The sequence below is a fragment of the Pseudorca crassidens genome, chromosome 9, assembly GCF_039906515.1.
Source record: "Pseudorca crassidens isolate mPseCra1 chromosome 9, mPseCra1.hap1, whole genome shotgun sequence".
Classification (NCBI taxonomy): Eukaryota; Metazoa; Chordata; class Mammalia; order Artiodactyla; family Delphinidae; genus Pseudorca; species Pseudorca crassidens.
In genome coordinates this window covers 86093280-86115484 of record NC_090304.1, presented here as the reverse complement: position 1 = coordinate 86115484, position 22205 = coordinate 86093280, and the positions used below count along the sequence as shown (strand labels likewise).

Below are 22205 nucleotides of genomic sequence, written 5' to 3'. Positions count from 1 at the left end.
TTGGTCAAAAGAAAGAGAAAGGAATTAGATGTCTTTCTTTGATGATTCTGTGATTATTCAAGAATATGTGATTGGTGACTTTTTAAATATATGCAGTACTTTAAAGCTTACCATGTTCACTGGATCCTCTCAAATATCCTTTAAAGTAGAAACAGCAGATATTATTTTCTTATTTTCCCAGATGAGATATTATTATCCTTATTTTTCTCTTTTCTCAAAATGCCTCAAGACCATAGTAACGCCCAAGGGTGGATGTGAGACTAGAACACAGGACTCTGGGCCCTGTGGCACTTGTGCAGCATGTCCTGTTGCTGTACGGGTGAACCGATCCAGACACTAAGCGATGGAGGTGTGTGGAAATGTGTGGATTCAAAGGGAAGTTAATACCTGAGCTTTAAGGGAGTTAAATAACAGTTGAGAGAATGTGTGAATTGTGATCATAGATTGCTATGATGTGTGTGGGTCAGCTTGGGACCCCTGTGATCTCCGTCAGCCTCACCCCTACAGCCACACCAGATAAACTCACAGTCTAGGTGAGACTCAAGTGCTGTCCATGTGACACAGCTTCACAACAAGATCCCCTTTTTCTGAGGCCGACCACTTGCTGTTCTGCAGCCCCTCAGTGAGCTTCCCTGAGGTGCTGCTGTGATACAGGCAGGAGTGACCTTGGGGCCAAGGAGTGGTGCAGATAGAATCCTCAAAGGCTCCCGGGGAGCCTGAGGAAAGTCCTAGGGGTCTTAAATAAATCCCCTAAAAAGGCAGCATTCTGATTTAAAATGCATCAGAGCCCAGATGGCAACAAAGGTTTTTCTTTTTTTTTTACATCTTTATTGGAGTATAATTGCTTTACAATGGTGTGTTAGTTTCTGCTTTATAACAAATTGAATCAGTTATACATATACATATGTTCCTATATCTCTTCCCTCTTGCGTCTCCCTCGCTCCCACCTTCCCTATCCCACACCTCCAGGCGGTCACAAAGCACCGAGCTGATCTCCCTGTGCTGTGCGGCTGCTTCCCACTAGCTATCTACCTTACATTTGGTAGTGTATATATGTCCATGCCTCTCTCTCGCTTTGTCACAGCTTACCCTTCCCCCTCCCCATGTCCTCAAGTCCATTCTCTAGTAGGTCTGTGTCCTTATTCCTGTCTTACCCCTAGGTTCTTCATGACATTTTTTTTTCTTAACTTCCATATATATGTGCTAGCATACAGTATTTATCTTTCTCTTTCTGACTTACTTCACTCTGTATGACAGACTCTAGGTCTATCCACCTCACTACAAATAGCTCAGTTTCGTTTCTTTTTATGGCTGACTAATATTCCATTATATATATATGTGCCACATCTTCTTTATCCATTCATCCGATGATGGACACTTAGGTTGTTTCCATCTCCGGGCTATTGTAAATAGAGCTGCAATGAACATTTTGGTACATGACTCTTTTTGAATTATGGTTTTCTCAGGGTATATGCCCAGTAGTGGGATTGCTGGGTCATATGATAGTTCTATTTGTAGTTTTGTAAGGAACCTCCATACTGTTCTCCATAGTGGCTGTACCAATTCACATTCCCACCAGCAGTGCAAGAGTGTTCCCTTTTCTCCACACCTTCTCCAGCATTTATTGTTTCTAGATTTTTTGATGATGGCCATTCTAACTGGTGTGAGATGATATCTCATTGTAGTTTTGATTTGCATTTCTCTAATGATTAATGATGTTGAGCATTCTTTCATGTGTTTGTTGGCAGTCTGTATATCTTCTTTGGAGAAATGTCTATTTAGGTCCTCTGCCCCTTTTTAGATTGGGTTGTTTGTTTTCTTGTTATTGAGCTGCATGAGCTGCTTCTAAATTTTGGAGATTAATCCTTTGTCGGTTGCTTCATTTGCAAATATTTTCTCCCATTCTGAGGTTCTCTTTTGGTCTTGTTTATGGTTTCCTTTGCTGTGCAAAAGCTTTGAAGTTTCATTAGGTCCCATTTGTTTATTTTTGTTTTTATTTCCATTTCTCTAGGAGGTGGGTCAAAAAGGAGCTTGCTGTGATTTATGTATGTCATAGAGTGTTCTGCCTGTGTTTTCCTCTAAGAGTTTGATAGTTTCTGGCCTTACATTTAGGTCTTTAATCCATTTTGAGCTTATTTTTGTGTATGGTGTTAGGGAGTGATCTAATCTCATACTTTTACATGTACCTGTCCAGTTTTCCCAGCACCACTTATTGAAGAGGCTGTTCTTTCTCCACTGTACATTCCTGCCTCCCTTATCAAAGATAAGGTGACCATATGTGCGTGGGTTTATCTCTGGGTTTTCTATCCTGTTCCATTGATCTATTTTTCTGTTATTGTGCCAGTACTATACTGTCTTGATTACTGTAGCTTTGTAGTATAGTCTGAAGCCAGGGAGCCTGATTCCTCCAGCTCCGTTTTTCGTTCTCAAGATTGCTTTGGCTATTCGGGGTCTTTTGTGTTTCCATGCAAATTGTGAAATTTTTTGCTCTAGTTCTGTGAAAAATGCCAGTGGTAGTTTGATAGGGATCACATTGAATCTGTAGATTGCTTTGGGTAGTAGAGTCATTTTCACAATGTTGATTCTTCCAATCCAAGAATATGGTATATCTCTCCATCTATTTGTATCATTTTTAATTTCTTTCATCAGTGTCTTATAATTTTCTGCATACAGGTCTTTTATCTGCTAAGGTAGGTTTATTCCTAGATATTTTATTCTTTTTGTTGCAGTGGTAAATAGGAGTGTTTTCTTGATTTCACTTTCATAATTTTCATCATTAGTGTATAGGAATGCCAGAGATTTCTATGCATTAATTTTGTATCCTGCTACTTTACCAAATTCATTGATTAACTCTAGTAGTTTTCTGGTAGCATCTTTAGGATTCTCTATGTATAGTATCATGTCATCTGCAAACAGTGACAGCTTTACTTCTTCTTTTCCAATTTGTATTCCTTTTATTTCCTTTTCTTCTCTGATTGCTGTGGCTAAAACTTCCAAAACTATGTTGAATAAGAGTGGTGAGAGTGGGCAACCTTGTCTTCTTCCTGATCTTAGTGGGAATGGTTTCAGTTTTTCACCATTGAGGATGATGTTGGCTGTGGGTTTGTCATATATGACCTTTATTATGTTGAGGAAAGTTCCCTCTATGCCTACTTTCTGCAGGGTTTTTATCATAAATGGGTGTTGAATTTTGTTGAAAGCTTTCTCTGCATCTATTCAGATGATCATATGGTTTTTCTCCTTCAATTTGTTGATATCGTTTATCATGTTGATTGATTTGCATATATTGAAGAATCCTTGCATTCCTGGAATAAACCCCACTTGATCATGGTGTATGATCCTTTTCATGTGCTGTTGGATTCTGTTTGCTAGTATTTTGTTGAGGATTTTTGCATCTATGTTCATCAGTGATATTGGTCTGTAGTTTTATTTCTTTGTGACATCCTTCTCTGGTTTTGGTATCAAGGTGATGGTGGCCTCGTAGAATGAGTTTGGGAGTGTTCCTCCCTCTGCTATATTTTGGAAGAGTTTGAGACGGAGAGGTGTTAGCTCTTCTCTAAACGTTTGATAGAATTCGCCTGTGAAACCATCTGGTCCTGGGCTTTTGTTTGTTGGAAGATTCTTCGTCACAGTTTCAATTTCAGTGCTTGTGATTGGTATGTTGATTTTTTTCTATTTCTTCCTGATTCAGTCTTGGCACGTTGTGCATTTCTAAGAATTTTTCCATTTATTCCAGGTTGTCCATTTTATTGGCATAGAGTTGCTTGTAGTAATCTCTCATGATCTTTTGTATTTCTGCAGTGTCAGTTGTTACTTCTCCTTTTTCATATCTAATTCTATTGATTTGAGTCTCCTCCCTTTTTTTCTTGATGAGTCTGGCTAATGGTTTATCAATTTTGTTTATCTTCTCAAAGAACCAGCTTTTAGTTTTATGGATCTTTGCTATCATTTCCTTCATTTCTTTTTCATTTATTTCTGATCTGATTTTTATGATTTCTTTCCTTCTGCTAAATTTGGGGGTTTTTGTTCTTCTTTCTCTAATTGGTTTAGGTGCAAGTTTAGGTTGTTTATTCGAGATGTTTCCTGTTTCTTAAGGTAGGATTGTATTGCTATAAACTTCCCGCTTAGAACTGTTTTTGCCGCATCCCATAGGTTTTGGGCCGTCTTGTCTCCATTGTCATTTGTTTCTAGGTATTTTTTAATTTCCTCTTTGATTTCTTCAGTGATCACTTCGTTATTAAGTAGGGTCTTGTTTAGCCTCCATGTGTTTGTGTTTTTTACAGATCTTTTCCTGTAATTGATATCTAGTCTCATAGCATTGTGGTCGGAAAAGATACTTGATACAATTTCATTTCTTAAATTTACCAAGGCTTGACTTGTGACCCAAGTTATGATCTATCCTGGGGAATGTTCCACGAGCACTTGAGAAAAATGTGTATTCTGTTGTTTTTAGATGGAATGTCCTCTAAATATCAATTAAGTCCATTTTGTTTAATGTATCATTTAAAGTTTGTGTATCCTTATTTATTTTCATTTTGGATGATCTGTCCATTGTTGAAAGTGGGGTGCTAAAGTCCCCTACTATGAATGTGTTACTGTCGATTTCCCCTTTACTGGCTGTTAGTATTTGCCTTATGTATTGAGGTGCTCCTATGTTGGGTGCATAAATATTTACAATTGTTATATCTTCTTCTTGGATCGATCCCTTGATCATTATGTAGTGTCATTCTTTGTCTCTTCTAATAGTCTTTATTTTAAAGTCTATTTTGTCTGATATGAGAATTGCTACTCCAGCTTTCTTTTGGTTTCCATTTGCATGGAATATCTTTTTCCATCCCCTCACTTTCAGTCTGTATGTGTCTCTAGGTCTGAAGTGGGTCTCTTGTAGACAGCATATATATGGATCTTGTTTTTGTATCCATTCAGCCAGTCTGTGTCTTTTGGTTGGAGCATTTAATTCATTTACATTTAAGGTAGTTATCGATATGTACGTTCCTATTCCCATTTTCTTAATTGTTTTGGGTTTGTTATTATAGGTCTTTTCCTTCGCTTGTGTTTCTTGCCTAGAGAAGATCCTTTAGCATTTGTTGTAAAGCTGGTTTGGTGGTGCTGACGTCTCTCAGCTTTTGCTTGTCTGTAAAGCTTTTAATTTCTCCATCAAATCTGAATGAGATCCTTGCTGGGTAGAGTAATCTTGGTTGCAGGTTTTTCTCCTTCATCACTTTAAATATGTCCTGCCGTTTCCTTCTGCCTTGCAGATTTTCTGCTGAAAGATCAGCTGTTAACCTTATGGGGATTCCCTTGTGTGTTATTTGTTGTTTTTCCCTTCCTGCTTTTAATATGTTTTATTTAATTTTTGACAGCTTGATTAATATGTGTCTTGGCGTATTTCCTGTATGGGGCTCTCTGTGCTCCCTGGACTTGATTAACTATTTCCTTTCCCATATTAGGGATGTTTTCAACTATAATCTTTTCAAATATTTTCACAGTCCCTTTCTTTTTCTCTTCTTCTTCTGGAACCCCTATAATTCGAATGTTGGTGCATTTAATGTTGTCTCACAGGTCTCTGAGACTGTCCTCAGTTCTTTTCATTCTTTTTTCTTTGTTCTGCTCTGCAGTAGTTATTTCCACTATTTTATCTTCCAGGTCACTTATCCGTTCTTCTGCCTCAGTTATTCTGCTATTGTTCCCATCTAGAGTATTTTTAATTTCATTTATTGTGTTGTTCATTGTTGTTTGTTTCGTCTTTAGTTCTTCTAGGTCCTTGTTAAATATTTCTTGCATTTTCTCTATTCTATTTCCAAGATTTTGGATTATCTTTACTATCAGTATTCTGAATTCTTTTTCGGGTAGACTGCCTATTTCCTCTTCATTTGTTAGGTCTGGTGGGTTTTTGTCTTGCTCCTTCATCTGCTGTTTGTTTTTCTGTCTTCTCATTTTGCTTATCTTACTGTGTTTGGGGTCTCCTTTTTGCAGGCTGCAGGTTCGTAGTTCCCGTTGTTTTTGGTGTCTGTCCCCAGTGGCTAAGTTTGGTTCAGTGGGTTGTGTAGGCTTCCTGGTGAAGGGGACTAGTGCCTGTGTTCTGGTGGATGATGCTGGATCTTGTCTTTCTGGTGGGCAGGTCCACGTCTGCTGGTGTGTTTTGGGGTGTCTGTGGACTTAATATGATTTTAGGCAGCCTCTCTTCTAATGGGTGGGGTTGTGTTCCGGTCTTGCTAGTTGTTTGGCATAGTGTGTCCAGCACTGTAGCTTGCTGGTCGTTGAGTGAAGCTGGGTACTGGTGTTGAGATGGAGATCTCTGGGAGATTTTCGCCGTTTGATATTATGTGGAGCTGGGAGGTCTCTTGTGGACCAATGTCCTGAAGTTGGCTCTCCCACCTCAGAGGCACAGCACTGAGTCCTGGCTGCAGCACCAAGAGCCTTTCATCCACACGGTTCAGAATAAAAGGGAGAAAAAGTAGAAAGATAGAATTAGTAGAAGTAGAAAGAAAGAAAGAAAGAAAGAAAGAAAGAAAGAAAGAAAGAAAGAAAAAGGAAGAAAGAAGGGAGGGAGGGAGGAAGGAAGGAGGGAAGGAGGGAAGGAAGGAAAAAAAGAAAGAAGATAAAGTAAAATAAAATAAAGTAAGATAAAATATAATAAAGTTATTAAACTAAAAAATAGTTATTAAGAAAAAAATTAACAACAACAAAAAAAAAGCGGACGGCTGGAACCCTAGGACAAATGGTGGAAGCAAAGCTATACAGACAAAATCTCACACAGAAGCATACACATACACACTCACAAAAAGAGGAAATGGGGAAAAAATCATAAATCTTGCTCGCAAAGTCCACCTCCTCAATTTGGGATGATTCGTTGTCTAAAGGAGGGAAGGAAGGAAGGAAAGAAAGAAGATAAAGTAAAATAAAATAAAGTTATTAAAATAAATAATTATTAAGAAAAAAATTTAAAAAAAAAAACGGACAGATAGAACCCTAGGACAAACGGTGAAAGCAAAGCTATACAGACAAAATCTCACACAGAATCATACACATACATACTCACAAAAAGAGGAAAAGGGAAAGAAAGAATCCATCTTACTCCCAAAGTCCACCTCCTCAATTTGGGATGATTCGTTGTCTATTCATGTATTCCACAGATGCAGCGTACATCAAGTTGATTGTGGAGCTTTAATCCGCTGCTTCTGAGGCTGCTGGGAGAGATTTCTCTTTCTCTTCTTTGTTCTCACAGCTCCCAGGGGCTCAGCTTTGGATTTGGCCCCGCCTCTGCGTGTAGGTCGCTGGAGGGGGTCTGTTCTTTGCTCAGACAGGACAGGGTTAAAGGAGCAGCTGCTTCAGGGACTCTGGCTCACTCAGGCCGGGGGGAGGGAGGGGTGCAGCAGAGGCCGCCGTGACATTGCACCAGCCTGAGGCGCGCCGTGCGTTCTTCCGGGGAAGCTGTCCTTGGATCCCGGGACCCTGGCAGTGGCGGGCTGCACAGGCTCCCCAGAAGGGAGGTGTGGAGAGTGACCTGTGCTCGCACATAGGCTTCTTGGTGGCGGCAGCAGCAGCCTTAGCGTCTCATGCCCGTCTCTGGGGTCCGCGCTTTTAGCCGTGGCTCGCGCACGTCTCTGGAGCTCCTTTAAGCAGCACTCGCGCAGCAGGAAACAAAGAGGGAAGAAAAAGTCTCTTGCCTCTTCGGCAGCTCCAGACTTTTCCCCGGACTCCCTCCCGGCTAGCCGAGCTTCACTAACCCCCTGCAGGCTGTGTTCACACCGCCAACCCCAGTCCTCTCCCTGCGCTCCAACCGAAGCACAAGCCTCACTTCCCAGCCCCGCCCGCCCCGGCGGGTGAGCAGTCAAGTCTCTCGGGCTGGTGAGTGCCGGTCGGCAGCGATCCTCTGTGTGGGAACCTCTCCGCTTTGCCCTCCGCACCCCTGTTGCTGTGGTCTCCTCCGCGGCTTCGAAGCTTCCCCCTCCGCCACCCACAGTCTCTGCCCGCGAAGGGGCTTCCTAGTGTGTGGAAACCTTTCCTCCTTCACAGCTCCCTCCCACTGGTGCGGGTCCCGTCCCTATTCTTTTGTCTCTGTTTATTCTTTTTTCATTTGCCCTACCCAGGTACGTGGGCACTTTCTTGCCTTTTGGGAGGTCTGAGGTCTTCTGCCAGCGTTCAGTAGCTGTTCTGTAGGAGTTGTTCCACGTGTAGATGTATTTCTGGTGTATCTGTGGGGAAGAAGGTGATCTCCACGTCTTACTCTTCCGCCATCTTCCCCTCGTCCCCCTCTTTTCATTATTAAGTGTTTAAACTGCAGAACCTTTTTGTGGCCTATTTTTAAAATATCTATCATGTATTTTATGTGTGGTCCTCTTCCTTTCTTCCAGATGCCATAAAGTAGATAAGCATGACTTTTGGATCATGCACACTTGAGGGCAGGTGTGAGTTGCTGAATCTCTGTGTTTGTACTTGAGCCTACACTTTGCAGTCCCCTTCAGGATCACCGAAGGCCAGAGGAGAACTCTGTCTGCTGAAAGTTGTCCCCGAAGTAGCTGGTGTTGGGTACTTCACTCCTCAGAGTAGAAAAATCACTGGGGCTTGCTGAGGGGACTGCTAACAATGGCCTTCCCTCTAGGGGAGTATGTCAGGAGGGTCTGGCCATCCCTCCACTTGGCCTGCTTGCTAGTGCCTCTTCTTCCTCAAGGACATCAGTTTCTTCCCTATTCTCAGCAACCCCCAACCTCACACCCCACCAAACATTCTTAGTTGTAGGTTAGGCTATAGCACCGCCTCCACCAACGACAACAGGAAAGGCCAGTAAAGTAGGTCATGTCTGTCCACAGCTGTTTAATTACTTTGTCGCTGTCATCCAGGCAAAACTTTAAAAGGTTTATGAGTAACATATTCCCTCCAGGGTAGTTGTCTCCACCTTCAAAGTCACATGCACCACCCCTCACCTAGCTCTGCCTCACACCTTGTACGCCCAGTTCCCCTGAGCTCTGGCTCCAGCTGCTTCCCCAGCTTTTTTCACTTCCTCCATGTGTCAGCATGTAACCACTTGTTCCGGGCCTCCCAGATCCTTAAGCAGAGTTCAAGGGGAACAAAATGATATGTAAATGTGATTTTTTTTATTATAAACAATCTTCATGTGTCTAAAAGCCAACTAAGTGTTGTAAGTGTCACAGTTTCCAAACAGTGCTGCAAAATAATTACAGTTTTATCATCAAAGTGATTAAAATGTTTTTCTCTTCTTAGCTCATCTGAGCTTCATCTCTGAGGTACTATAGGCACTCCTAGGTGGCAACTCCTAAAGATGGAAGATTCTACACCTCCAGGGGCCTGGGTCTCTTCGGGAGGTAAGCCAGGTCCTCACTACTCCTTTGGCTTCCTTCCTGGGAGGTAGGTCATCATCAGGAGTTTTTTTTATTGTAGGTCAATCAACCGTCAAAGTTACGTGTTGGGGGTAGCATTGCAATTTCACCTCTTTCTCTTGGACCTGCCAGATATGACAAGCTTCTCCATTTGCAGCATTAAGGCAACTGTCTTGGGAACCTGTCACTGCCTCAGGACCCTCCTCACATCACCTCACAGCATCAGGGGTCAGAGTCGGGTACCTCTGTGTTCCTCTTGAGCATGAAAGCCCCATAGGGTAGATTTTTTTCCCAGTATATTGACTCAACAACACTTCTGTTAGGTATCAAACACTCATTTATTCACAGATGAGATCCTACCATGATCTTAGTACCAGAGATACTAAAATGCTCTCCACAATCTCTCAGTGTAGTGAAGGAGATGGATTTGAAAACAGTATATTCACTATAATGTGGCAGGTGATAAGGTAGTTGCACACAGGGACACAGAGATCATTTAACCCCATGTGTGGTCTCAGGGAAGACTTGCAGGAGGAGATAAGTCACAAAGATGTGAAAGACCCTGATGGAGTTGCAGCACCATTAGCAGTGGCTAGCACTGGAATACAGAGTGAGAGCCAATGACCTGCAAGAGACGGCTTGGTACAAACTGGGGGTGAGGAGGTACCATTGAAATGCTTAGCAACAGAGTGACAGTGTCACATGTGCCTCTTAGGTAGATGGCTCTGTATGAAGGGTGAAGCCCAGATTAGAAGACAGATATGTTTAGGGGCCTTGACTAGGGATAAAGAGAAGGGGAAAGGTTCAAGAAATATTTGCACAGTTAAATTAGCAGGACTTAGTGGCTGATTGGCTGGAGGAGGAGGGGGAAGGAGTGTTCATATGAACTTAGGTTTCTGGCTTTGATGAGTTTTTGGTATTTGACCTACTGTTTACACTGAAACTGGTAGATGCAAGTGGACTCTACACTTTGTGAGTCCCGGGTGAGGTAATATATATGAATATTAAAGGACATCAATTCCTCCATCCATCAACTTCTAAACATTTAAAAATTACGTTATCTCTTGATGAATGTTATCTCTTAGCAGTTAAGTTCGTTTTAGGCCTGACACTGGGATTGGGGGTGAAAGGAGGAGTAAGCAGATTTCAAAGCAGAATTCTGACTAGGGAGATTGAAGCTTGTTCCCCAGCTCCAGGCGGCCTGGTAAAGGACATCTGGGGAGAAGCGGAAAGCAGCCACCTGACAGGAGAGGAGGGGACTGATTGGCCCACAGGAACCGCCTGCCAGAGGAAACTGCAGCGGGTTTCATTTCCTCCCTTTCAGCTCTGGACTTCTATCAGGAGCTTTATCTCTCTCCTATTATAAGCAAAAATAATTAAGACCAACTGATCATTAAAACACCTTTTCCCCCCTTCCAAAGAAAAAGCAAGACATTTCATTTCAAGTGGCTGTTTCCCTCTGAAGTGGCAGTGCAGCAGTACCCTTCTCTTCATTCCGGGCTCAGCAGAAGTGTATTTCACCTTCAGCAAGTGGGAGAATCCCCTCTTCTGTGTGCCCTGCCCACCAGCCTAGGGCATTGGGGATCTTGTCCAGAAGCTTGTCCAGAGTCACTGAAGAGAGAGGCAAAGCCATCATTCTACCTTGTGCTACTCAGCACCCATCAGGTAAGATGCTGTGCACCAGGATGAAGCCCCCGGCAAACCACTGGCCCTGGTATTTCAGAATTTGCCTGAATATGTTGAACGCATACCTCTAGGTTCAAAGCAGCAAGGCTGAGAATGGTATCTTCAGTAGGAACGATGATAAAGGAAAAAGGTACACCTTTCCAAGTTTAACATGATGGTAGAGTACTTAAATCCCAACATGTTTGGAGATCAAGATTAGTGATATTTTCATCTTTATTAAAATAAGAAATCATTGACAAATATTTTGAGGACCTACTATTTTTTTTATGGGCTATGCAAACTTCTTTGGTATATGCAAACTTCCATGGTAAATACAAAGTGCAGAACCCAAGAAATTTATAATCTATTTGGGTGGACAATTGAAAATTTAAATAATATTATAAGGTTACACATGACTAAGTACCTAATGGGTAGTACAGACAGTAGGATATTGGAATGAGAGTAAGATGGATGGTAGCTGAAATTATTAGGAAAGACTTCATAAAGAAACTGGCCTTGAAGGGTGGTTGGTTGTAGATAAGTGGAAGGTGGATAAGGGGAGAATGACTTCCAAGTATGGCTTGTTAACACTTCCATCGAATCAAGTTTATATAACACACTTATTGAATTTTAATTTCTAGTTAGAATATGTAAATCTTCAATTCAGGAAGGCTATTCATGTCAATACTGGGAACTAAAGTCCTAAGGAAAAGAGCTAGTGTTTATTTATTGTAGGAAAACTGCTGGCTTGCTGGAGCATTCCATCAACTGAATTGTTTCCCTCATCCTCCCCAGAGATCTATTCACCCTCGGTAACTTCTGCTAAATGTTCACTAATTTTTAGCAATCTTTCACATAGAGAATGAGATTTAGGCTAGCTGTTTATATTTTTTTCTGCAAATGATAAATAGCAGAGCAGCACAAAATCATTTTGATAAATAGAAATTCACTGTGTCTTAAAGTGTTATGTTGCACTTTTCTCCATATCTCAGGCTTTCAGTTGAATCTGCTGAGTCAGGGAGCAGTCACCAGCTGTGTGAGTGATAGGCATGAGGCCACAAAAAGAAATCTTTGGCTTCCCCTCCAAGCCCTGTTCTTTACATAAGAGCATAGGAGCCTCCAGAAGACTTGCATGATCTTAGTGTTGAAATTTCTGTGTATATTTCTGTGTACCAAAGAATTGAGAGAATTTCAGAGTTTCTGGGATTCTTATTTATAACCCAATGACCAGGACAGTATTGAAAATATTAATGGATAATGGTTGACCTCCACGAGTAAATTTGGACGATTTCCCTTGATGCAAGGCCAGCAAATACAAACTTCCTATGACCATTTAAAATAAAACAAGAACAAAATGAAGTTCTTCACTCTCCTACTTCGCTTCCTTTGCTCAGATTACTCTCTGCCAATGATGGCCTGCATGCATCCCCCCTCTGTGCACGCATGCACGCGCACACACACACACACACACACACACACACACACACACCCTGTACCTAGTTTCCAAACCGTTCCACCATTCACTGGGGATAAGCATCACTAGTGAGGAACAATGGTGGATTCAGACTCTGAGCTAACAAGGCTTATCTCCCTGTCTTTAAGACCCATCTTCAGGAATGTTTTCCCAGCCCGTAGCCAGAATTAATCTTAAAGCAGGAGTCTCGGTTTTCTTTTCTTTCTTTTTTTTTTTTTTTTCAACAGGAAAGCCTGTTTTTATTTTTACTGGAGGCTCAGGTGGCACATGACAGTTCATAAAATGGCTTCAGAGGTAGGGGGTAGTGGGGAAACAAAAATTAAACTGGGATGGGAAAGAAAAACAACCAGGAGGAGATAAGAGCTGGCTGTTTCCTTCTCAGCCTGATTTAGCGGAGGGAGTTAGTGCCTCTGAACAATAAGAATGGATCCCTTCCTTTAATCCTTGGTAAGGGAGAGAAAAAAAGCAAAAGGCTGTTGCTTTGGCCCTCCTGAGTCTCAAGGAAAAAGGGGAAAAGCCGGTGTTTTGATGTCATGAATTGTGGGAAAGGGGGAAGGGAGGTGCTGGGTAGGATACAGGTCAGTTGGAAAAACTGGCAGATACCAGATGGTGGCTCTGGGTGTCCTTTGAGTTGGAATCACTCCAGTATGGTGGTTGGAGGGTCCCCACTGTTGATGGGGGCTGAGGTCTCCGGGGCTGTGGGCTGCCTGGGTCCAAGGGGCTGCTGATGTCTCTGCTGGATGTAGGGGCAGTTTTGTGGGCGCTGGGGCTCAGGCCGGGAACAGTCAGTGGGGCCTTGGCTGGGCTTGGTAAAAGTCTCGTTCTTCTATTATGTGATTGATATAGTAAGAAATATATATAGTTTAGGTATTCATCCGAGGTTCCTGGCACAGAACGTCTAAAGCCCTTAATATATCCTGAGTGGGAGGGGTAAGAGGAGTATCTTTTGTTATTCATTATAAGCCCCTTTCAACCACCTGAGTTTACATTAATGCGGTGACTCTTGGAGGATGGGGGCTGGTTGCCAGAGGAACCAATCATGTGATTAGAGGGCTGGAAATTTTAGCCACCCCCTAACTTCACCCCCGCCTTAATCACCAATGGCTGGTTATTTAATTAGTTATGCCTACATAATGAAGCCTCCATAAAAACAATAAACAACAAAGTTCAGAGAGCTTTTGAGTTGGTGAACAAGAATGCCTCTACGTGCCAAGAGGGTGGCATATCCTAAACTCCATGGGGACAGAAGCTCCTGTGCTCAGGACCCTTCTGGATCTTGTCATACATATCTCTTCATCTAGCTATTTATTTGTATCCTTTAAAATATCCTTTGTAATAAATTGGTAATAGTAAGTAAACTATTTACCTGGGTTCTGTGAACGGTTCTAATAAGTTGTCAACCCTGAAGAGGGGGTCATGGAAACCCCCAATTTACAGCCCGTCAGTCGAAGTCCTAGAAGTCTGGACTTGAGGTTGGTGTCTGAAGTGGAGTTAGTTTTGTGGGACTCAGCCCTTAACCTGCGGGGTCTGCACTAACTCAGAAGTGTTGTGAATAGAGAATCTGTTTTTCTTTTAAAGGTCTATCATGTCCTGTGTTATATCACAGCTATTTTGTACGTATCTTTTCCTACTGTTAGATCTTAAATTTCCTAGTGCTTTCAAGTCATTCTTACAAATTTAAATTCTCATTATAGTTTAATTGAATCTTTTTTTTTTTTTCACTCAAAGAACATTTTTCAAACCTTTAGTTGTGTCAGCCCTGAGTTAATCATGGGACCAAAAACTGTTTAAGGAAGGGCATTGCAAACCAAAGAGAAACTTGGAAAAAGGCCCAGAGAGCATGCAAAGAGTTTGGAATGGTTGGTACATAGGGTTTAAATGAGAGGGTAATGGGAAACAAGTCCAGACAGGTAAGTGTGGGGTCTGGTCATGAAGTTTTACATATGAGGAAAATGAGACACATAGATGTTATTTGATCAGCCACAGTAACAAAGGGATTAGAACCCATCTGATTGTTCCCACCATCCAGGCCCAGCAACTTTACATAAGCTCAGACAGTGATGTTATGCAACCATGCCAGTCTGAGGCAACTGGGTGGGAAAAGATGAAGATAATGCAGAGAGCATCTGTGACAATCGTGTCTGTGTGGTCGGGCCACACGATGCCTCTCTTTGTACTTCCATAGAGGCAAGAGCAATAGGAGGCAAACAACCAAGAAAACTAGGTGCTCTGAAGACAACATCTAGCACTGCTCTGTGGCAAGTCGTAGTGGCCAACCTGAGCCCCCACTTAGTAACCCACAGACTGGTCTGTGAGCTACACTTCGAAGCAAATACCAAGAATTGCCAGCTCTGCCATTCTTTTGGCCTTTGCCTTGAGATTCAAAGAACTAATATTTTCAGTGATACCTGAGTTACAATAATAAGCAAAGGTGTTGAGCAGGTAAGTCATTAAAAAAATGACACATAGCCTATAAACATATGAAATAATGTTCAACCTCTCCAGTAATAAAAGAAAATTTTTTATGAAAAAATTATTTTTCTCTTATTAGATATCAGATTATCAAGATTAATAATAACAATAATAACTACTGTTGGCAAGGATATGGGAAAATTGGCACACATGTAGAATCTGCTGGTTGGAGAAAAATTTGATGTAAGCTTTCCACAGAGCAATTTGTCAAGGTATTTCATCAGTCATTAAAACATGGTCATTCTTTCTGGCAATTCTACTTCAAGTCCGAAGAAGCTAATTAGAGAGGTGTGCAATGCTAGGCTGGAACTATGTTCATTTCAACATTATGGCTGTGAAAAATGAGAAATGACTCATGTATCTAATGTTAGGGGAGTAGGTACATATCCTATGGCACAAAGACACAATGGTAAAAGGATATTGATGTAGTGCAGCATTCTTAATATAATGCTAAGTGGGAAATGTTGGCTGCAAAACAGTATTTATAGTTTAAAAACATTTTGAAAAATGTATACATGTATAACTGGCATGTTGAGAAATCAGGACTCATGGGATATAATCAGAAAGCGCCTTTAGTTTTGCCTTTAAATGCCACTGGATAAAAACATGGGCTGTCCCATGACTTTTCTGCTCACTCTCAGGTAGTAAACATCCTTTGGGCACTTGAAGACACAAAACCACTGTCTCAATTCAATACAATAATTAGATTGTCCAGTCCCTGATTAATTCCAGTGTTATTCAGAGCAGCAGCCATTTCCCCTCACACAGCCACAGCTTGCGGCAGTGAGAAGCCTGTAACAGTAAGGAGGGGTTTGAGCCTACCTTTTCCCTGTCAGCCTCTACTCTCCATCCCCTCGAAGGTAGTTCTTGACCATTCCAGAGTTGAAGTGGAGGATGGAGGGGAGGAGAGGTACATGTTTGGGTGGGGGTGGGGGTATATGTTAGGAAGCTCTTTCTTGACTGGGGTGGCTTCACGGTCTCTGAGGCCAGGCAGATGTTTAAATATGCCTCTTGTGTGCTCAGGTGGGGTTTTCAGGCTCTGTTTTGCAGCTCTCTTGATACCATGATGTGCCCTCCCCTGCTCTCTGCCAACCCCTCCATGTCCCTAGGAATCTTGTGATTCGCTCACAGCCTTTCTATTAAGGTTTCTTCGCCTCTTGAGCCAGCTATCGTGGACATGAACTAAGAGAACCTCAGCCCCCCCTCAGCCTCTTCTGTGGCCCATGTCTTGTCCATGAGAAATGCGTAGAACTGTTCATGCATGAGAAACTCTGGAAGTGAGGACTGACTGCCAGCTGAACAATCTCCCTTCAGTCTCCCCTTACTTCCCTCGCTCTAGGCTGGCTGGCCCCAGTTTCTCAAACTTATGCTTCTTAGGCAGGAGTTAGACACCAGTTGTCCTTTCCCCAAAACTCTAAAGGACATATATTAAGCTCTTTCAGTGGTACTGTTGAAGCCCCTCTGTAAAAAAAGACTCTGTGTCTCTGCTCTTCTGAACAAATGTGGGTAAGGGGACTTGTTACCCTACCATGAGATCCACCCTCTTAACAGATTTTTCAGTGCACAGGACAGTATTGTTATCTACAGGCACAGTGTTGTACAGCAGATCTCTAGAATTTATTCATTCATGAATAAATGAAACTTTATACCTGTTAATTAGCAGCTCCTCATTTCCCCCTCCCCCAACCTCTGGCAACCATCAATATATTCTTTGCTTTTATGAGTTTGACTATTTTAGAAACCTCATATAAGTGGAATCATGTATTATTTGTCCTTCTGTGATTGGCTTCTTTCATTTGTCATAATGTCCTCAAGGTTCATCCATGTTGCATATTGCAGGATTGCCTTCTTTTTTACAGCTGAATAATATTCTATTATATGTATATACCACATTTTCTTTTACCAGTTCATCTACTGATGGGCATTTAGATTGTTTCTACATCTTGGCCATTATTCATAATGGTGCAGTGAACAAGGGAGTGCTAATATCTTTTCTAGACGCTGATTTCAATTACTTAGGATAAATACCCAGAAATGGGATTGCTATATCATATGGTAATTCTATTTTTAATTTTTTGAGGAACCTCCATGCTGTTTTCCATAATAACTGCACCATTTTGGATTCCCATCAACAGTGCACAAGGGTTCCAATTTCTCTACATCCTTGCCAACACTTGTTGTCTATTATTATTATTATTATTATTATTATTACTACTACAATGGCCATCCCAACAGGTGTGAGGTGATATCTCATTGTGGTTTTAATTTGCATTTGCCTGATGATTGCTGACATTGAGCATCTTTTTATATATCTATAGGTCATTTGTATGCCTTCTTTGGAGAAATGTCTATTCAAGTGCTTAGCCCATCTTTAAATTAGGTTATTAGGGTTTTTCCTATTGAGTTGTAGGAGTTCCTCGTATATCTTAGAAATTAACCTTTTATCAGAAATATAGTTTGCACATATTTTCTCCTATTCCATAGTTAGCTGTTACACCCTACTGGTTGTTTCCTTTGCTGTGCAGAAGCTTTTTAGTTTGATATAGTCCCTCTTGTCTACTTTTGCTTTTGTTGCCTATGCTTTTGATGTCATATCCATGAAATCACATCACACGTCCTGATGTCAAAATATATTACAAAGCTACAGTAACTAAAACAGTATGATACTGGTGTAAAGATAGATATATAGACCAATGGAACAGAACAGAGAGCCCAGAAATAAATCCATACATATATGTCAACTGATCTTTTTTTTTTTAATATTTATTTATGTATTTATTTTGGCTGCACCAGGCTCCAGGTTGCGGCATGCGGGCTTCTTAGTTGCAGCATGCAGACTCCTTAGTTGTGGCACGCAGACTCCTTAGTTGCAGCATGCATGCGGCATTTAGTTCCCCAACCAGGGATCGAACCTGGGCCACCTGCACTGGGAGCATGGAGTCTTACGCACTGGACCACCAGGGAAGTCCTAATGTCAACTGATCTTTGACAAGGGTACCAAGAATACACGAAGTACAAAGGATAACCTGTTCAACAAATGATGTTGGGAAAACTGGATATCCACATACAAAAGAATGATATTGGACCCTTGCCTTACCACATACACAAATATCAACTCAAAAGGCTTACACATAAGACTGGAAACTGTAAAAGAAGAAGAAAACATAGGATAAAGTCTTTGACTTTCTTTCTTTTTTTTTTTTTTTGGTTTGTTTTTATAAATCCTACCAAACAAATTCTCCTACTGGTCTTTTCACAATTCAATTGAGTATGTGGAATCACTTGCTTTCATGCCTCAGCTAAAACTGAGACAGGCTGGGTCTCAGTATAACATCCTGTTACCCCTGCTTTAAAATGCTCTGTGGACATAGGCACACACAGCAGTATCTCTGGTTGTGGGGATTATGAGTGACTTTTTTTTTCAAGCTTTTCTGCAATTTTCAAGTCTTCTGTACTGAGTGTAACTTCACTTTAGTAATTAGAAAAACAATGAACTTAAAAATTGTACAATAGCAATCAAAGTCAGTTTTGTTAACATTAGAAATTTCCTGTCCCAACCCTGAAGAATTCCCTTGTAAAAAGATTTCTACATGTAGCTATGGCTGGCTGTTTTCATTATGCCCTTTCAGATGACAAGGAACACGCTCTAGTTTACCTCAAGTGATGGGTGGCACTCTATTGTAAGTCTGCAGTGGGGAATTAAGGAAACAACGGCCTCAGCTTGCACAACCAGTCCTTGGGAACAAGAACAGTGATCACAACATAGCAACATTCTGGTGCCAATCAACCAGGCTGGTAATCTACCAGACTTGTGGCTCAACTACTTTGCTCTGCTTTTCCCTGTTCACTTCCATGGCCATGGTTGATTTTCTTCTTGCAACTTTCCTTTCTGCTTCAGGGCTTCTGCCTATTCCAGACTCTGTTGCCTCATGGCTTCTACTTCTGGTACTGCTTAATGCCTTCTCAATGTCTCTCTCAGCCACTGTGTCACTTTAGTGTGTCTTACTTGTCATAATGATTTCAAGACATCTCAAGAGGAAGGATATGAATAAGTTGTTAATTACTCTCCAAAATAGAGCACATCAGTTAGGCAGCATTCTTTTTTTTTTTGAATATTATTTTATTTTTTGTTTTATTTTTTTTTTATACAGCAGTTTCTTATTAGTTATCTATTTTATACATATTAGTGTATATATGTCAATCCCAATCTCCCAATTCATCCCACCACCACTGTCCCCACCCACCCCTTGGTGTCCATACGTTTGTTCTCTACATCTGTGTCTCTATTTCTGCCTTGCAAACCAGTTCATCTGTACCATTTTTCTAGATTCCACATATATGCGTTAATATACGATATTTGTTTTTCTCTTTCTGACTTACTTCACTCTGTATGACAGTCTCTAGGTCCATCCACATCTCCACAAATGACCCAATTTCGTTCCTTTTTATGGCTGAGTAATATTCCATTGTATATATGTGCCACATCTTCTTTACCCATTCATCTGTCAATGGCATTTAGGTTGCTTCCATGACCTGACTATTGTAAATAGTGCTGCAGTGAACATTGGGGTGTATGTGTCTTTTTGAATTATGGTTTTCTCTGGGTATGTACCCAGTAGTGGGATTGCTGGGTCATATGGTAATACTACTTTTAGTTTTTTAAGGAACCTCCATACTGTTCTCCATGGTAGCTGTATCAATTTACATTCCCACCAACAGTGCAAGGGGGTTCCCTTTTCTCCATACCCTCTCCAACATTTGTTGTTTGTAGATTTTCTGATGGTGTCCATTCTAACTGGTGTGAGGTGATACCTCATTGTATTCTTGGTTTACATTTCTCTAATAATTAGTGATGTTGAGTAGGCAGCATTCTTGCTCATGTTTAGCTTTTGGGTCAATCGTGAATCCCTGGTTCAGTTGATTAGGGTCAGGAATGTGAAAAATTTTGGATCACATAACCCAAAGCATAGCAACTACCCATGACAATTTTGCTAGTGAAATAGGCTCCCAACGTATCATGGACTGCCCGTATGCTAGAAAAGCGGTCCATGTCTTTCAGACAGACCTACCACCATGCTTAATTCATTACCTCTATGGTTTAATTGAGTCCTATTTTTGGATATCAGTAAAGGGGCCAGAATTTACAAAACAAAACAAGATGGAGAGAATCAGATATCCAGATTTATTTTTCTATGCTATACATTACTTCATCACATCCTACCTGAAAGAAAACAAATTTTTGCAAACAAATCCAAAAGTGATTCAAAACCAAATAATGACTTTTAAAATTTAATGTCATTGTTAATAAAGAATAGACCACACCCATCTACAATACCAAGTAAACAGTTCTTTTCATTTCCACTTTTCTTCTGTAAAATACACCGGGCATTACTACTTCATTACAACTGACATTTCTTCTCATTTTTGAGAAATTGTTGACTGTTTACAGATTAAGTACAATTCCGTACCTCTTCTTGATGCACTGAGACATATTCATGTAAAGTACATAATAGCTTCTGATGTTACATTATCATTTTTATTGTGTAACAAAGCTTCATTTAGGACTTTTTTCCAAAGAGCCATTGAGATTTTATGATAAAGCATTTAATACATTATAAAGAATGATCACAATTTTTTTTTGTTATTGAGAAAGAAAAATTTAGATACTAGAATCTGAAAGTTAAAATGATAGTAATAATGCATAACAACAGTATTGCCAGTAAAATATCTTTTATATGTGTTAAGTTTCCATAAGTAAGTTACATAATTTGGAGTAGAGACAAGCATTTGTACTGCTGGCATTACTTCATTTCACCCCAGGTACTGATTTTGTTATAGAATTATTCTAGGAGTGCTTAAGAGTATGTTTGGGTAAATAAATGTAACTACATCTAGAGACAAAACTTAATAAGCTCTTCTGGATGAGATAATACCATAGATGAGATAAGCAGTTTGGAATAACTGATCAGAAGAGTAATAATTATCATTAATACCATTTAGCAGAGGGATTCAAGGGGAAATGTTCAAAGCAAGCCCTTTGGGATATGATTCTGCAGTAATTTCTGATGAGGTGGAATGTTGGCTTGTCAGGTCAGCAAGAAGCCCTTTAAAAAAAACCCAAGCTGATCATTGTGAGGCAAGTTTGCTAGAGAGCACTTGGAAAAGCAGCAGCCCTTTGGATAAGGATTACTTCAAGGGTTAACTCCTTTTGAAAATGTATTGCAAATTGTAATCCAAACCAGTGAGCTTTAATTGATGTCCACGTCAAACTTTCTTTGAATCGTGAAGTGGGTAATGGTTTGCAAGCCATGGACTTTCTGAACCTCCATTATCCCTGATGGGAACCCAGAGGTTCCCATGGTGGTGGCATTTAGGAAACCTCAAGCATTTTCTCAGAGTTCTGTGTCCCAAAGCAAAGACTAAATAGCCATTTGAGAACTATCTTTCTTTCCCCCTCGGCTTACATATTTGGTCAGTGTGTAGGTAGGGGTGTGGCGGAGGGAGTCTCATATTACAACATTAAGTTCCTTAAAGTTAAAGCTACTTCCAAAATGTTGGATTTGAGTTGATTTTCTAACATCTTTAAGTTTTCATGATACAGAGAATGAATTAGTTAAGTACGATAATTGTGGGTATTGAGACAGTGAAGGCACTTTCTGCCTTCACTGCCTGGACCTGGAATGAAACTATGGGGGCATCACTTTCTTTCAACCTTGTAGAATTGCCTAGGCTCCTCTGAGAACGTTTCTCTTTCTGTATTTTTTTCCTGTCAGGACACATTATAAGAATTAACATTAAATTGCCTGAATATGTGGAAAAAAAAAAAAACATGCTCTGCATTCTTATTCATGAAAATGAAAGGATGCACCAGATTTGCACGAGAACAGTTGTCTTGCTACCTAACTCTATATAACTAACAGTGTAGAGAGTGTGGTCAAAATTTTGGATGTAGTTGTCTTTGAGAAGAAGCCATGAATAATATAATAAACAAAGCCAAGATGTTGAGGTAATATACTTTATCTATTGATCAAAACTTATTGGCTCTAACCTGCCTTGCAGTTGTCCTAGTAATATAACAGCCTTACCAGAGGCATTCATATCCAATTCTGTAGCTCTGAGCAGCTTCCCTAACATTCAACTTGAATTAACTAACCCTTGCCTTACAAGTTTCAGTGGAAGATGTCTAACCATCTGTGTAAAGAGAATAAGTGAGAAGCAAAGGCTAAAAACTCTAGTTTTTAATTTTCTTGTAT

At 40.7% G+C, this 22205-nt stretch overlaps 1 protein-coding gene across 6 annotated transcripts in view; it reads left to right on the top strand.

Annotated features, from left to right (window-relative positions):
• EXPH5 (exophilin 5) overlaps positions 1 to 22205 on the top strand; it is a 75126-nt gene that overhangs the window by 14127 nt on the left and 38794 nt on the right. For 2 of the 6 annotated variants that reach the window (XM_067750934.1, XM_067750930.1), the window contains exons 2-3: positions 9226 to 9326; positions 10763 to 11006. The exons of 3 other annotated variants lie outside the window; for them this stretch is intronic. The gene's annotated coding sequence lies outside the window, so the exon portion shown is untranslated. Of the gene's footprint in view, positions 1 to 9225; positions 11007 to 22205 lie in introns of all 6 variants that reach the window. One more of the 6 variants, XM_067750931.1, reaches the window with a different exon arrangement.